Genomic DNA, 16,570 nt, shown 5'->3' with positions numbered 1-16,570 from the left:
TCCCAGGAACACTCACCTGCGACGGCACGTAGGTCTCATCATCCGAATCAACACCTGAGTACAGCTCGGGGGAGGTGCAGCCAGAGACACCCCTTGAGAGCACGACCTGCAGCACTTGTGGGTTCTCACCCACCACCACACCACGTCCCTCACTGGTGGTCGGTCGGCCCTCGGATCCCTCCTGGGTCTGCACCATCGCCACAACCCCAGCAGTATCAGGTGCGTCTTCCCCTGCAAAGACATAAAAGCAAACAAATGCAAACAGGCATTAGCACCATGGCACACAATGAGGGCTGAGAAGCAACAGAACCAGTACTTTATTGACACATGTCCCACATGACTAAAACCCTCACATGCATGCACCCTCACTCCGTATGAAGGGCAGGCAAATGGCACACACTGATGACACCAAGATGGAAGATGAACACATTTTCTGCATGCTGCCTGGCAGTAGCATCACACATTGGCCTGTCATTGACAGGTGAAATACACATGCCATCACACAGATGGCATGTACCATTGCTATTGAGTGAAGATGGAGAGGAGGGCAGCACTTATTCATTCAGTCCAGTTCCCTCATGTAATAGCTGTTCTAATTCAAACAGGTTTGATTTTTCACCTGGAGCTGCCAGTCCAAAATGATCCGATTGCACAGGGACATGTGTGAACAAATGATATCCAGGTAACAAAGTCACTCCACTTTACCGTAGCCATGTCAGACATGTGACTAGAGGACTGAGAAATGCCTAGTAAAAGTGGTGGAATGCAAACAATCTGCCTGAATGAACAGAGAAAAATAAGCAACAATGTTGTGGCAAGGTGACACTTCAAGGGCAACTGGCGTGCTGTTGGGCTAGATGTCTACTGTTGGCAGAAGGGATACTGCTATGGCCAAATGCTGCTGCGCAGAATGTATTGCATGAAGCACATGGGTGACCCAAACGACTCAGGCGCACACACCCTCACCTGGCACACAAACAGAAGCCCTCACACACACACCATGCACATGGATGACACACACATGCATGTGCACTCACCGGACAATGCCTCATAATCAGGCAGATCTCCCACGCCTTGGATCTGTTCCTCCGTGACCTAGGTCTCAGCGACTGACTCATGTGGAGTGAGTTCAATGTCTTCTACTGGAGACCCACCTCCAGTCACTAGAGTTGCGGCATGACTTGAGGCCAGCTTATTCTTTGCCCTGCGCATTAGGTCATTCCAGCGCTTATAGCAATCATTGGCTGTGCGCCTCACGATTCCAAGGGCACTTACGATGTCCACAACGGTCTGCCAGTGTGCCTGGCATTGTGCAGGTGTGGTCTTGGATCCTGCAACAATGACCATCTCGTTATCATGTGCGGACACATACTCGACAAGTGCATTCAGTTCGGCATCCGTGAAGCTGGGCTTCCTCGACGGGCCGGACTGTGTAGCTGTGTCTGGGGCATCAGCCTGTGCCGGACGAGCACTCTTCCTCTTGGAAGGTGGTGGTGATCCTGAGTGTCCTGCGCTGCTCTGGACACTAGGGGCAGGATCCCTGGTGGACTCTGTATCAGGGGTGTGGGATTGCACACTCAGCATGGGAGTTGGTGCAGGCATTGGCTCAAGTGTAATGGTGTCAGGGGGAATGTCAGCAGGATGGACTAGGACCGACACTGTCCTGGCTGGGTGTGTGAGAGCTGGGGTGGATGGAGCCGCAGCTGCCCCTGCAGCCTCTCCACCCTGCCTACTTGGGGCAGCAGATGACCTTGCTGCCCCTGATCCATGTGGCCTGATGACATCAACGTGCACCAGTGCACGGGTCATAGGCCTGCTGACCTGGAAGTCAGCCATGGAGTCAGCCAGGTCTGGTGCCACAATGGGCTGGTTCAACAAGGGCTGAGCATGGATGGTGTCAGCCACATCAGCCTCAACCAGGGGGGGGGGATTATGGGTGCCCTTGACTGGTCCTCCACACATGGGGGGACAGGGTCACCCTGCAAGTAACGACCACCTCCCCTACCGGATCCACCACGGCCACCACTTGTGGCTCGTCCACCTTTGCCACCCTTACGGAATCCTCGCCTCCCAACCATGGCACTGATGTTAATGTGCGTATGGGAGTGGCTGTAAACTATTGTCCTGGGCAATTGGGGGTCAAAGGGGTTGGGTACCAGATGGTAATTGTACCCTAGTGCTCTAGCAAGGCTGAATGTGACCCCTGGGGAAAGATGACGGGTCACGCAATGCACAGGAAGCCCAAAAAAGTGCACACAACCCCTCCTAGACCACGTGTGCGGAAAAAAAACCTGCACTACGCTGTGGCACCCAGTAACACAAGAATGAACGTATGCGTGTCACACGCAGCCTAGAATGACCTCTGAAGGGGTAGACTACACACGGGGCAAGCACAGATGTTAGATACGTGCGTGACTCACCGTCTGCCAGGAAAAAGAGCGTGAAAAAGAAGCGCGTTTGGTTGGCAATACCCCCGACAAAAGAAGATTTGTACGCTGTCTGAGGAGACAGGACAACAGTAGAAGGGAACACTGTTTGAGGGAACAGGCCCAGGAAAACCAGAAAAAGAGAAAAAAGAGAAAAAGCTGTCAGAGGTAACAGGGAGTACGAACTTGAAACGCCGTGAAGTAAATCGCGTGCGAAACAAAAAGAAGTACAGAATTCACCCACTCGCTCTCCACGAAAAGCACGTACAAGGAAATGGTGTTCTACACGTACCTTTTATGCAGGCCCACACGTCCAGCGTAACATCCGCGTGTACGCGCTAGGGCCATTTCCACCAATTACACGCTTTGTCACTTCCGCGGGTACGCGCTATTTCCACCAATTACACGCTTTGACACTGGGACGTGTCTTTCATTTTTTTAACACGCAACATTTCAAACATGTGCCATATTCAACGTGCATGTGACTTCATAGACCCGCATACGCTGGTGGCCTTTGGGCCAATGAATGTACAGACGTGTGCTGACGCGCTTACACGCTAAGGGCCTTTCCTCGAATTACACGCAGACGTGCAGGATTTTCACGTGCAAAATCACTCATATCAAGCTGGCCACGCGTTCACACACGGAAGATCATGCTGCTGCCCAGAAGGCTGAATTACTGCCCCCCAGAGCCACGAGCATGCTCCCACCTGCCATCTGCTGCTGCCTGACTGCCTGCTGCCCAGGTGCCCTGCCATTTGCTGCCTGCACATCAGCCAGGGGTGCTGTTGCTGTGACCACCCCTGCTGTAACCGAAGACTCCCGACTGCTTTTCCATCGCCCCACAGCCAAGCCCCAGGACCCACTTGCCCACCCACTCCTGCCTCTGGGGTTGCCATGTCGGGCACTGCAACATCTGGCACCAGTGGCATCCCCCGGCCAAGGAGGCAGAGGGGCACCAGCTTCACTGCCACCGAAGTTGGTGTCCTGGTGGAGCATGTCCTGGGGCAGTATGAATCCCTCTTCGGAAGGTTGCGCGCTGACAAGGAAGGACGGACTCGGATCTGGATGGACATCGTGACTGCCATCAACGCGGAGGAGGTGGCAGTCCGCGACTACGAACGTGTCAGGAAGCGCTGGGAGGACTTCAGGTCCAGGACCCTCAACAAGGCCCGGCGCCTCCTGAGGGCAACGGATGCTAAGGTGCGTCGGGGCCACTTGTCGGAAGATCAGATGAGGGTCCTGGAACGCATATCCCCAGCGCTCCACGTCCAGGTCCTTGAGAGGCAGACCTGTCTGGAGTCGAGCGGTAAGTGAACATGCATGCTGATTGTAACTGTGCGTGTGGTGTGCCAGGAGTGTGCAGGTTGAACATGTATTTTTATGTGGGCAAGTAGGGGGGGGTGTACAGGGCCGTGAGGGTGACACATGCGCGGGGTCTCATGTGTGACACATGGATGGTGCTTGTGTGTGTGGGCTTGCATGGCACAGGATGTGGAGGAATGATTGTCAGGTGTGACATGGATGTCGATCGGAACACTGCGACAGTTGGCGGAGGTGTACACATGCATGCAAGTTTGGTGGTGTGTGTGCATGTGTAGCGTACTCCCTATGTTGCATGTGATGTGTGGATGACCTTTGGCTGCTCATGCTGTTGTATGTGAATGGATGGTGCTGGCTGTTGCAATATGCCTGTGGTATGGCTCATGTGTGCAAGTTGAAATGACATGTGTGTTGGGGATTGTGATGCCATGTCTGAGGTTTACCAATGCCACTCATGTATGACTGTCATTTGTGTATGAGTCCATTGGACAGTGCCCTGATGCCTGTGTTTTCTTTCTCCCTGTCTGCAGCGTCAACTGATGAAGAGGGCGGAGAAGGTGCTGTGGAGCACAGCGGCAGGGGTCGCACCACCAGCCGGAGACGCAAGGCCCGGATCCCCTCCCAGGTTCTGATCTCGTCGGGGAGTGAGGAGTCTGGTGCCGTGTCCCAGGCCATAGCTGCCGAGGGAAGGTCCAAGAGGTGGAGTTTGGAGTTGGACTCCTCGGCAGCAGAAGGGGCAGCTGGGACCCCACAGGGCCCAATGGAGGAAGATGGCACGGAGTCATCCAGGTTGGTGGGGGGTTTGGAGGAGGAGGAGGCCGTGCAAGCAACAGACGCGGGGTCTGGAGGTGGGGATTCCACTGGTGCTAGTGGTGCAGTGCAGGATCTGGGACAGGAGGCAGCACAGGCCGCTGCGGAGGTGCCTGTGTGCAATCCTGTCCCTGCTCCTGTCACTGCATCATCTTGCACCAGCGAGGATGCCTACCTCCAGACCCGTTCTCAGGGAGGGGATTGGCTTACAACACCTGGCCTTCCTCTCCCTGCGGATGTGGCTATCCTGCACCAGGTTGAGCCTGTCCAGGGTGGGGTGGCGTTGCATCAACGGGCCATGCGAGCTGACCTGCAGTCTTTTCATGATGAGTCTGCACGTCTTCTTGCATGGCTCGATGACTGCGTTGACCCACTGGGACAGCTCACCAGGGCTGGATTCCTCCGTTTCCTGGACCTTGTTCCGACCCCCTCCTCCACGGAACCTCCTATGCCCCAGTCTACCTCCATGCCATCTTCCCACCCATGTGTCAGCTGGGTGCCCTGTGGAGCTGCCTCCGACCGTGCGGCCAGGCTGGTGGACAACAGATCCCTGCCACAGTCGGGAGTCGGACGTCCAGCAGTGGTGGCCACATCAACGACTGCACCCCAACTGGAGGAGGATGTGCAGGCACCATCGGACAGGGCACATGGACAGCAGCACGATAGCTCGGGGCCTTCAACATCGGAGGGGCAGGTATCGGCCGGAGGGCAGGAGGACCCTGGACGGAAAGTGTCTTCCGTGTGGCAGCGGTTGGGCCACGCCATAGATGCGGAACGGCAGTGGGCGGAAGAGGCGCGGCTCACGATGGTCAGGGCGGAGAACTCCATGCGGAGGGCCCTGAGGCGGGCCGAGTGCCTCGAGGCAATCCGCAGGGAGTTGGAGGTGAACATGTCGGCCTCCCTGTGGACCCTCGGGGCCATGGAACAGGACCGCCTCCGGGACATAGACGAGGAGTTTGATGATGCCCTGGCCTGTAACACCACTAAGTGAGCCGCTGGACTGGCCCGCCGCCATTGTATATAGTTATTTAGTGATAGGTTTCCTTTATAGTTTATTTTTATTTGGAGTTGACGGACACTGCTCCACCTTTTGTATATATTTCCATTTTAGATAGGTTTTTTGGTAGGTTTCATTTCTTCTTTTGGGATGATGGACCCTGAATACTTTGTACATAGTTGGACTTTGGATTTGGATATTTTTTTTACTATGGATATTTTTTTCCATGGAGCAATGGTTTTCATTTTCTTTTTTCCCTTCATTTCCTTTTTATGGACTTGAACTTTGGAAGAAATTTTTTAGGATTATCATTTATTGATTTTAATTTGAAAAGGGACAGCCAGCTTGATTTTGTTATTTTTTTTACTTGTGTATTTTGTTTCATTTTGATTGCCATTACTGTTGTTATTAATACATTATTTGGATTTTTTCATTCTTCAATGTGTGGTTTCATCTCATTGTTTTCATGCATGTCATGATATGGGTTTTCAGGTTCACTTGCAACCATTGTGTGTGTGTGAGACACATGTGTTGATTTACATTGTTTCCATTGGAGTAGTATCATGGGTGCATGTAATACTTGGTTGTGTCTTTGGGCTGTGGTGGCTGGCCATGAGGCCCATGCTTGAGGATTGTCGGGGCCTGTGGGCAGGGGGACATGGGTGGGAACCTGGTGGGGGCTGCCCATGGTGGCTGGGGGGTGGGGGTGGTGGGAGACATGAATGGGGGCCTGGTGGTGCTGACCCTGCACTGCTGGGGGTGGGGTGGTGGGAGACATGAGTGGGGGCCTGGTGGAGGCTGCCCATGGTGGCTGGGGGGTGGGGGTGGTGGGAGACATGAGTGGGGGCCTGGTGGGGGATGGCCATGGTGGCTGGGGGGTGGGGTGGTGGGCGACATGAGTGGGGGCCTGGTGGAGGGTGCCCCACACTGCTGGGGAGTGGGGGTGGTGGGAGACATGAGTGGGAGCCTGGTGGAGGCTGCCCATGGTGGCTGGGGGGGTGGGGGTGGTGGGAGACATGAGTTGGACATGAGTGGGGTCTGGTGGTGCTGCCCCTGCACTGCTGGGGGTGGGGGTGGTGGGAGACATGAGTGGGGGCCTGGTGGTGCTGCCCCTGCACTGCTGGGGGGTGGGGGTGGTGGGAGACATGAGTGGGGGCCTGGTGGGGGATGCCCATGGTGGCTGGGGGGGTGGGGGTGGGGGTGATGGGAGACATGAGTTGGACATGAGTGGGAGCCTGGTGGTGCTGGCCCTGCACTGCTAGGGGGTGGGGGTGGTGTTAGGGAGAATTCTCTGTTTAGGCTGAATTTCCCTACCTAGTGAGTCCCCCAGCAGCTTTGCTGGATTTCTGGGGTTTCTTTTTTTTCTCCTTCCAAGAGTGAGACTCCTTTTACCCTCACTCTTGGGCATGTTGAAGTGTGTTTTCTTGGTTAAACCTTGTGTTAAATGGGCTATGGGGTCTTTTACTCCATAGGGCCTCATGTATTTTTGTGATGTGGGTTACACAGCACTCTCTGTGCCGTGACCCAGGGGTGTCCTAGGGACTCCCCAACATAGACTCCATACCCTGGGACTGACTACTGTCTCCCAGGGCATGTAAAGTCACCAAAGACTTTGCTAGTCTTGAATCCTGAACAGAACCAGTACAAACCATCATATTGTGGACGTACTGGCTGGGGCAATTCGATTGCCCCAGGGTCTGTTAGTCGAGGGGGCACGTCTCCGTCCCCCCTGATCGAGTTTTGGCTGGTGGCAGTGGAAACTACTTTTTATATTCGACCGCAAATATTTCCCTATGGGATTTCCCATTGTTTTAGGCTAACACATTTAATTATTTATTTACGGTAGCCTTAAACATACCGCCGGTTTATATATTTATTATTATAACTCCGGTTGGGACTTTTTGCCAAAACTTGATTCTAAAATGGCGTTGGCGTTCGCCTCTGTAACTCTGACCCAAAGTGGAGCCCTTTGTTCCACTTTTGGCAGGCTTCTCCACAGAAGCCCTCCAAAGTGGTGCCACTCTGTCTGGGGTACTTAGGAGGGGTGGAGGGGGATTTAGGCACCCTGGACTGAGTTACCTAGGTAACTCAAGTCGCACTCCGTCCTGATTGGCCCAAGTGGTGAGCCGGCCGGCTCACCACTTAGCATGTTTGAGTGACAGCTAGGCTGGGTGAATGGGGGTTTGCTGCATAAAAGCAGGGCTTTGGGGACTGGAACTTCAGAAGTCGCCACAGGACCAAGAATCCGACGAGGGAAGAGCTGAGCCGACCTGCTTCGACGACACCACCCGGTGGAGCCCTGCTGAACCGTCTCACCACTTTTTCCAACGACCGAGGAGAACTCTTAACGGAGTGGCTCCTTCCCTTGACTGGTGGGGACAACCAGTTTTCACCTTCTTTCCGTTCTTCGAGGTATCCCGTGGCCGCCTTGCCAGTGCCAAGCACCCCGGCAACCGGAACCCCACCACTTTTACCCCAACCGCGAAAGTCGGTACAACCCTTTAACCGGAGGACTCCGCGGCTGGTTTCTTCCCGGGCAGTGCAACGACCTTCGTCTTCTGCTCTTCAGCGAGATCTTCTTCTCCCCTGACCGACGTCGAGCCTTGCTGCCACTGCCTGGAACAACTGCCACCGCTGGAGGATCCTTTCCGCTTAAGGTACCATGTTCCGCCTGGCTCCCTTGCCACCGACTGTACGAGGTAGTTTTAGCCCTCGGCTTTCGATCCTGGGATTGCCTGGGACACTTTGGCTAAACTTTCTGAGCCTCTCTAAACTCTTTTCCGAACTCTTTTGCAAGACTCTGAATCCCTACCAACTGTGTGATCTTGGGCACGTTTTCGCTCTGTCTGCTCTAAGAGGGGGCCCTGCTTAGTGACTTTTGCTCACCTGTGACTTTGTGCTTCTTGGAGCTTACCAAAAGTGTTCTTGACCTTAGAGTGGTGTGTGTATCCTAATTCTGCTCTTTTTCCCTCCCTTCTTTAACCTACTAGAGTGTCATCTAACGTTAAGCGCTCACCTCTGTTTTAATTATGTGGTGTTAACCTAGAGTTGTCTAGATAGGAGTAAGGGTTGAAACTGCTTTCATTATAACTGTGTTTGAAGTGTTTCTACTATATTTTGCTAGAGTGATTTCAACTTATGTGTGTTTAATAAATAAATAACTATATACTTTTGAAACCAAGCTCTGGTCAGTGTTTGCTTGTGCTATTGTATTTGAGTACCTATTGTGTATACTTTACATACTGCCTAACTCTTCTTGAGGGAAGTCTGACTGCTCAGCCACAGCTACCAGGTAAATCTGGGTGGTGCAGACTGCTACCAAGTGGGTTTACTGCTATACCTGTAGTCTTAAATCTTTTGCAGTGGTCCCCAAGGGAACTGCACAGGTTTCTGCCTAACACTGGTGTACAGCGGTGGGATTTGTATTAAGTATACATTTTAGTGTGCTTTAGATACCTTAGTGCAACTAACCACAAAGCTTAGCACTATAAAAGTAAACCTCCAACATGTCAGTTATAGAAAACTATAGTCAAGAGTCCCTTGCAGCCAAAACTGCTGATTGTTTAAGAGTGCTCTGTAAACATAAGGACCTCCTGACTAAGGGCAAGAAAATGGAGCTGATTGAAAGATTGTTAGCTAACCAAAGTCTGGGTGAGGGTTCAGAGGAACCTACCACTCCAGCAACTGTAGATGACAGTATTGAAATTAACATGGAGCAAAATGTTGATGATTCTGAGGAAGAGTCAGAAGAGGAGGGTGAGGCTGTTGTGACTGTCCCCCCTAGGCCTCTGCCTGCTCTACCTGCTGTACCTACTGGGCCTTTACCAGGTCCCACATTTAGTCCTCAGTACTTTGAACTGGAGAAAATGAAACTAGAATTGGAGTATAAGAAACTGAATGCTCAAACTGACAAAGAACTAAGGCTAAGGGAAATGGAGCTCAAGTATGAGCTAGAAATGAAGAAATTATCTGTTGAGAATGCTTCTCTCTCTGGCTCCTCTAGAAGTTCCAGTCCTAAAAGACCCCGGATGCCTAAAGAATTGGTTGGTATGTATGAGCCTAAGTTGGATGTGTTGGATTGGTTGTCTCTGTTTGAATATAATCATGGGCTCCAGAACATCACAGGAAATGACTTACTCACCTGGTTGTTCTCTAGGCTTCCCCCTGTTGCAACTGATGTGGTAATGGAGATGGGGGAGGAGGATAATAAGGACTATGAATGTGTGAAACTAGCTTTGATAGCTAGGTTTGGGAAGACCCCTTCCCAGTATCTTAAGAGGTTTAGGAGCCTCAAAAAGCATGATGGTACCCCTTGGGCTACCTGGGTGAGTAAAGGGTTGAAAAACTTAGAGGGATGGATTAAGGGTTACAAGGTGAACACTTATGAAGGTATGAAGAATTTGTTTATGTTGGAGACTATTTATGATGCCTGCTCTCCTGAGCTCAGACAACACTTGGCTGATTCCAAGGAATTAGATTCCCGGAAGCTAGCTAAGGCTGCTGACTTGTGGGTTGCCAACAGGGCCACTCACAAGGATTCTGGGGTAACTCAGAAAAAGGATGGGGAGAGACAGCCTAAAAAGGACTCCAAAGAGAATTCAAATACTACAAATTCCAAAGAGGGCCCCAAACAAAACTATAAGGGTAAGCCACAAGGGAAACCGAATCAGGCTAGTGTACCTTCTGGTCCCAGACCAGAAGGAGGTCAGAACAAGCCTCCATTCCAGCGAGCCTTTGGCTCATGCTTTGTTTGTAAGGCTACTGACCATGTGAAAGGAGATCCCAGATGTAAGGGTAAACCTTCAGGGGTCCAACTTGCCTCCTTAGCCTTCGCTCCAGAAGAGGAAGTACATATGGCAAGTGGAAACTTTCTATTACTGGCTGATGAACCCACTGGAGTCTCAGCTAGTGTTTCTTTAGTCTCTCTGGGGTTGTGGGAACAACAGAATTTAGATGTATATAACTCTATCCCAGATAATACTAAAGAGTATTATTAGGACAGTGTCCAGGTGAATGGCCAAGAGACTCCTGCCATTAGGGACACTGGGGCCAGCATAACTCTGGTGGATGAATCATTTTTCAAGGCAGAGGATGTTGCTAAGGCACCCAAATGCCTCACCAAGTTAGCTGGTGGGCCTGTGCAGATGTGTCCCCAGTTACCAGTTCTCATCCAATGTAATGATATGGCTGTAAAAATACCTGTCAGTGTACAATGTGAAGTGCCAGGTAGGGTTCTGTTGGGTAATGACCTCAAAGCTCTTGGAGTTGTATCTCATACCCCCAGACCCCCTAGCAAAAGGTTACAGGAGCTCACAAAACCTGCAAGAGAGAAAACCCTGAGAGGGTTATCTCAGGAGATGATGACAGAAATCACTCCTCTCCCACTGGAACAACTTACTGCAGTAACAACCAGATCAGGAGCAAAGGGGCAACCCAAGACTCCTAGGAAAAAGCCAGCAGCAAGCACTCCAGTGCTTCCAACAAGGACTTCCCCTAGGTTGTCCAAAGTTACACCTGTAACTCCACCTCCAGCTGAGGCTGAGAGGGAGGTACAACCCTGTGTGGTTGAGCTAGACTCTGAGGAAGAGCTAGAGGGAGGCCCAAACCTTATTGGAGATTTGGACCCTGAGGACCATCCTGAGCTGCAGTCTTTACTGGCAGAAGGTGGGCCTAGCAGGGCTGCTTTCCGTAAGGGGCAAAGAGAATGTCCAACTCTGGAAGGTCTCCGCCACCAGGCAGCTTCTCAAGCTGATGGGCAAGAGCCTGGGAAGTATAGGTTGCACTGGGAAGGTGGCCTCTTCTACAGTGAACCCACTGAGTCTGAACCTGGAGACTACAAACGCCTTGTAGTCCCACAAGAGAACAGACAACAGTTCTTACAACTAGCCCATGAGATACCTTTGGCTGGTCACTTGAGTTTCAAGAAGACCAAGGAAAGACTCTCACTCTACTTTTATTGGCCAAAGATGGGGGCTGAAGTAGATAGATATTGTAAGAGCTGCCATACCTGCCAGGTTTCTGGTAAGGTTGGTTCCAAGAATGTGGCACCTTTAGTGCCTCTCCCAGTTGTGGGAGTCCCATTTGAGAGGGTAGGGATTGACATTGTTGGTCCCCTTGATCCCCCAACCTCCTCAGGCAACAGGTTTATACTTGTTGTAGTAGACCATGCTACTAGGTACCCTGAGGCAATTCCTATGAGGACTGTTACAGCTCCGGCTGTAGCTAAGGCCCTCCTTGGTATTTTCACCAGGGTTGGGTTTCCTAAGGAAGTAATCTCTGACAGGGGGTCAAACTTTATGTCCCACTACATGAAAGCCATGTGGAAAACCTGTGGAGTTACTTACAAGTTCTCAACAGCATACCACCCTCAGACAAACGGGTTGTTTGAAAGGTTTAACAGAACCATGAAGAGCATGATAGGTGCTTTAGAGGAACCCCTTAAGAAAAAATGGGACCTTCTACTGCCATGCCTGCTCTTTGCTTATAGAGAAGTCCCTCAGGAGGGAGTAGGTTATTCTCCCTTTGAGCTTCTCTATGGCCATCCGGTCAGAGGTCCATTGGCCCTGATTAAGGAGGGGTTGGAAGGTGCTCCTCCCCTCAAGCCAGTCAGAGTGACTGACTATGTGATAGGTCTCCGGAGGAGAATGTCACACATGATGGCAGAAGCAAGTGACAACTTGAAAGCTGGTCAAGCTCTGGTCAAACATTGGCATGACCAGAAGGCTAACATGGTTGAGTTTACTCAAGACCAGCTAGTTCTAGTTATGCTCCCAACAAGGCAGAGGGCCTTGCAAGACAAGTGGATGGGACCCTTCAAGATTGTGGGAAAGCTTGGAGAGGTCAACTATCTGGTGGATCTGGGCAGACCCAGGGAAGCTCCTAGAGTCTTCCACACCAACAGACTAAAAGCATACATCTCCAGACCTGACGTAGGAGCCTTGCTTCTAGCTTCAGCTGCAGAGGAGGAAGAGAGTGAATCTCTCCCTGATCTCCTCAGAGGGGTGCCTTTAGATGAAAAAGTCGAAGGAGTTAATCTCTCTTCAGACCTGACACCTGAGCAACAAGAGGAGTGCAAATCTATGTTAAATCAGTTTGCCTCCCTGTTCTCACTGTCACCAGGCTTGACCCCTTGGGGCCAGCATGAGATACTCACTGGTGACTGTCTGCCCGTCAAAAGCAGAGGGTACAGAATGTCAGAACATATCAGAACCCACATCAAAGGAGAGGTCAAGAAGATGCTTGATCTCGGGGTAATAGAACCCTCTACTAGTCCATGGTCTAGCCCAGTTGTGTTAGTACCAAAGGCAGGATCCAAAGACTTGAGATTCTGTGTGGACTATAGAGCTCTAAATGCAGTCACCAAGACTGATGCCCACCCTTTGCCCAGGACAGATGAGTTGGTGGATAAACTTGGTGCAGCCAAGTACCTCAGCACATTTGACCTTACGTCAGGCTATTGGCAAATAGCCCTGACAGACCATGCCAAGGAGAAGACTGCATTTTCAACCCCAGTTGGCTTGTACCAGTTTAGGGTCATGCCTTTTGGATTAAAAAATGCACCTGCCACATTCCAAAGGATGGTGAACCAAGTTCTGGCTGGGATGGAAGATTTCTGCATGGCATACTTGGATGACATTGCAGTCTTCAGCCACTCCTGGGAAGAACATGTGAACCACCTAGGACATGTGTTGCAGGCTCTGGAACAGGCCCATTTGACAATCAAAGCCAGTAAGTGCCAGATTGGTCAAAGTAAAGTGGTCTACCTTGGGCATGAGGTAGGAGGTGGAGAAATAAGGCCTTTGCTCAGCAAGATTGAAGCTGTGCAAAGTTGGGCAACACCAACTACTCAAACCCAAGTGAGAGCCTTCCTAGGCCTCACTGGGTATTACAGGAATTTCATTGAGAACTATGGGACCATAGCTTCTCCACTGAATGTAATTTCCTCTCCTAAATTCCCTAAAAAGGTAAAATGGAATGAGGAGTGCAATCAGGCCTTTGAAAAACTGAAGGATCCTGAGACAAGGTGGGCAACAATCGAAAGAGAATGCTTTGCTATTGTGTGGGCGCTGAAGAAGTTTAGGCCATACTTGTATGGTTCTACTTTTGTTATTCAGACTGACCACCAACCCTTGAGATGGTTAATGCAAATGAAAGGGGAAATCCAAAACTATTGAGATGGTCAATCTGCCTGCAAGGGTTTGATTTCACCATTGAGCACAGGTCAGGGTGTCACCATCAAAATGCTGATGGACTCTCTAGGATGTATATCATCGACTAGAGGTATGAGGTTCATCCAGGAGTGGATTAAATCCTCCTGTCCCTTAGTCTGGGGGGGGCGAGTGTTAGGGAGAATTCTCTGTTTAGGCTGAATTTCCCTACCTAGTGAGTCCCCCAGCAGCTTTGCTGGATTTCTGGGGTTTCTTTTTTTCTCCTTCCAAGAGTGAGACTCCTTTTACCCTCACTCTTGGGCATGTTGAAGTGTGTTTTCTTGGTTAAAACTTGTGTTGAATGGGCTATGGGGTCTTTTACTCCATAGGGCCTCATGTTTTTTTGTGATGTGGGTTACACAGCACCCTCTGTGCCGTGACCCAGGGGTGTCCTAGGGACTCCCCAACATAGACTCCATACCCTGGGACTGACTACTGTCTCCCAGGGCATGTAAAGTCACCAAAGACTTTGCTAGTCTTGAATCCTGAACAGAACCAGTACAAACCATCATATTGTGGACGTACTGGCTGGGGCAATTCGATTGCCCCAGGGTCTGTTAGTCGAGGGGGCACGTCTCCGTCCCCCCTGATCGAGTTTTGGCTGGTGGCAGTGGAAACTACTTTTTATATTCGACCGCGAATATTTCCCTATGGGATTTCCCATTGTTTTAGGCTAACACATTTAATTATTTATTTACGGTAGCCTTAAACATACCGCCGGTTTATATATTTATTATTATAACTCCGGTTGGGACTTTTTGCCAAAACTTGATTCTAAAATGGCGTTGGCGTTCGCCTCTGTAACTCTGACCCAAAGTGGAGCCCTTTGTTCCACTTTTGGCGGGCTTCTCCACAGAAGCCCTCCAAAGTGGTGCCACTCTGTCTGGGGTACTTAGGAGGGGTGGAGGGGGATTTAGGCACCCTGGACTGAGTTACCTAGGTAACTCAAGTCGCACTCCGTCCTGATTGGCCCAAGTGGTGAGCCGGCCGGCTCACCACTTAGCATGTTTGAGTGACAGCTAGGCTGGGTGAATGGGGGTTTGCTGCATAAAAGCAGGGCTTTGGGGACTGGAACTTCAGAAGTCGCCACAGGACCAAGAATCCGACGAGGGAAGAGCTGAGCCGACCTGCTTCGACGACACCACCCGGTGGAGCCCTGCTGAACCGTCTCACCACTTTTTCCAACGACCGAGGAGAACTCTTAACGGAGTGGCTCCTTCCCTTGACTGGTGGGGACAACCAGTTTTCACCTTCTTTCCGTTCTTCGAGGTATCCCGTGGCCGCCTTGCCAGTGCCAAGCACCCCGGCAACCGGAACCCCACCACTTTTACCCCGACCGCAAAAGTCGGTACAACCCTTTAACCGGAGGACTCCGCGGCTGGTTTCTTCCCGGGCAGTGCAACGACCTTCGTCTTCTGCTCTTCAGCGAGATCTTCTTCTCCCCTGACCGACGTCGAGCCTTGCTGCCACTGCCTGGAACAACTGCCACCGCTGGAGGATCCTTTCCGCTTAAGGTACCATGTTCCGCCTGGCTCCCTTGCCACCGACTGTACGAGGTAGTTTTAGCCCTCGGCTTTCGATCCTGGGATTGCCTGGGACACTTTGGCTAAACTTTCTGAGCCTCTCTAAACTCTTTTCCGAACTCTTTTGCAAGACTCTGAATCCCTACCAACTGTGTGATCTTGGGCACGTTTTCGCTCTGTCTGCTCTAAGAGGGGGCCCTGCTTAGTGACTTTTGCTCACCTGTGACTTTGTGCTTCTTGGAGCTTACCAAAAGTGTTCTTGACCTTAGAGTGGTGTGTTTATCCTAATTCTGCTCTTTTTCCCTCCCTTCTTTAACCTACTAGAGTGTCATCTAACGTTAAGCGCTCACCTCTGTTTTAATTATGTGGTGTTAACCTAGAGTTGTCTAGATAGGAGTAAGGGTTGAAACTGCTTTCATTATAACTGTGTTTGAAGTGTTTTTACTATATTTTGCTAGAGTGATTTCAACTTATGTGTGTTTAATAAATAAATAACTATATACTTTTGAAACCAAGCTCTGGTCAGTGTTTGCTTGTGCTATTGTATTTGAGTACCTATTGTGTATACTTTACATACTGCCTAACTCTTCTTGAGGGAAGTCTGACTGCTCAGCCACAGCTACCAGGTAAATCTGGGTGCTGCAGACTGCTACCAAGTGGGTTTACTGCTATACCTGTAGTCTTAAATCTTTTGCAGTGGTCCCCAAGGGAACTGCACAGGTTTCTGCCTAACAGGTGGTGGGAGACATGAGTGGGGGCCTGAAGGGGGATGCCCATGGTTGATGGGGGGGTCGGGGTGGTGGGAGACATGAGTTGGACATGAGTGGGGGCCTGGTGGTGCTGGCCCTGCACTGCTGGGGTGTGGGGGTGGTGGGAGACATGAGTGGGTGCCTGGTGGGGGATGCCCATGGTGGCTGGGGGGGGTGGGGGTGGTGCTAGACATGAGTTGGACATGAGTGGGGGTCTGGTGGTGCTGCCCCTGCACTGCTGGGGGTTGGGGTGGTGGGAGACATGAGTGGGGGCCTGGTGGGGGATGCCCATGGTGGCTGGGGGGTGGGGGTGGTGGGAGACATGAGTGGGGGCCTGGTGGAGGGTGCCCCACACTGCTGGGGGGGTGGGGGTGGTGGGAGACATGAGTGGGGGCCTGGTGGAGGCTGCCCATGGTGGCTGGGGGGGTGGGGGTGGTGGGAGACATGAGTTGGACATGAGTGGGGGCCTGGTGGTGCTGCCCCTGCACTGATGGGGATTGGGGGTGGTGGGAGACATGAGTGGGGGCCTGGTGGA

This window comes from Ambystoma mexicanum, chromosome 1q (genome assembly GCF_040938575.1).
Source record: "Ambystoma mexicanum isolate Mex_15411 chromosome 1q, UKY_AmexF1_1, whole genome shotgun sequence".
NCBI lineage: Eukaryota > Metazoa > Chordata > Amphibia > Caudata > Ambystomatidae > Ambystoma > Ambystoma mexicanum.
This window is presented reverse-complemented; position numbering follows the sequence as displayed.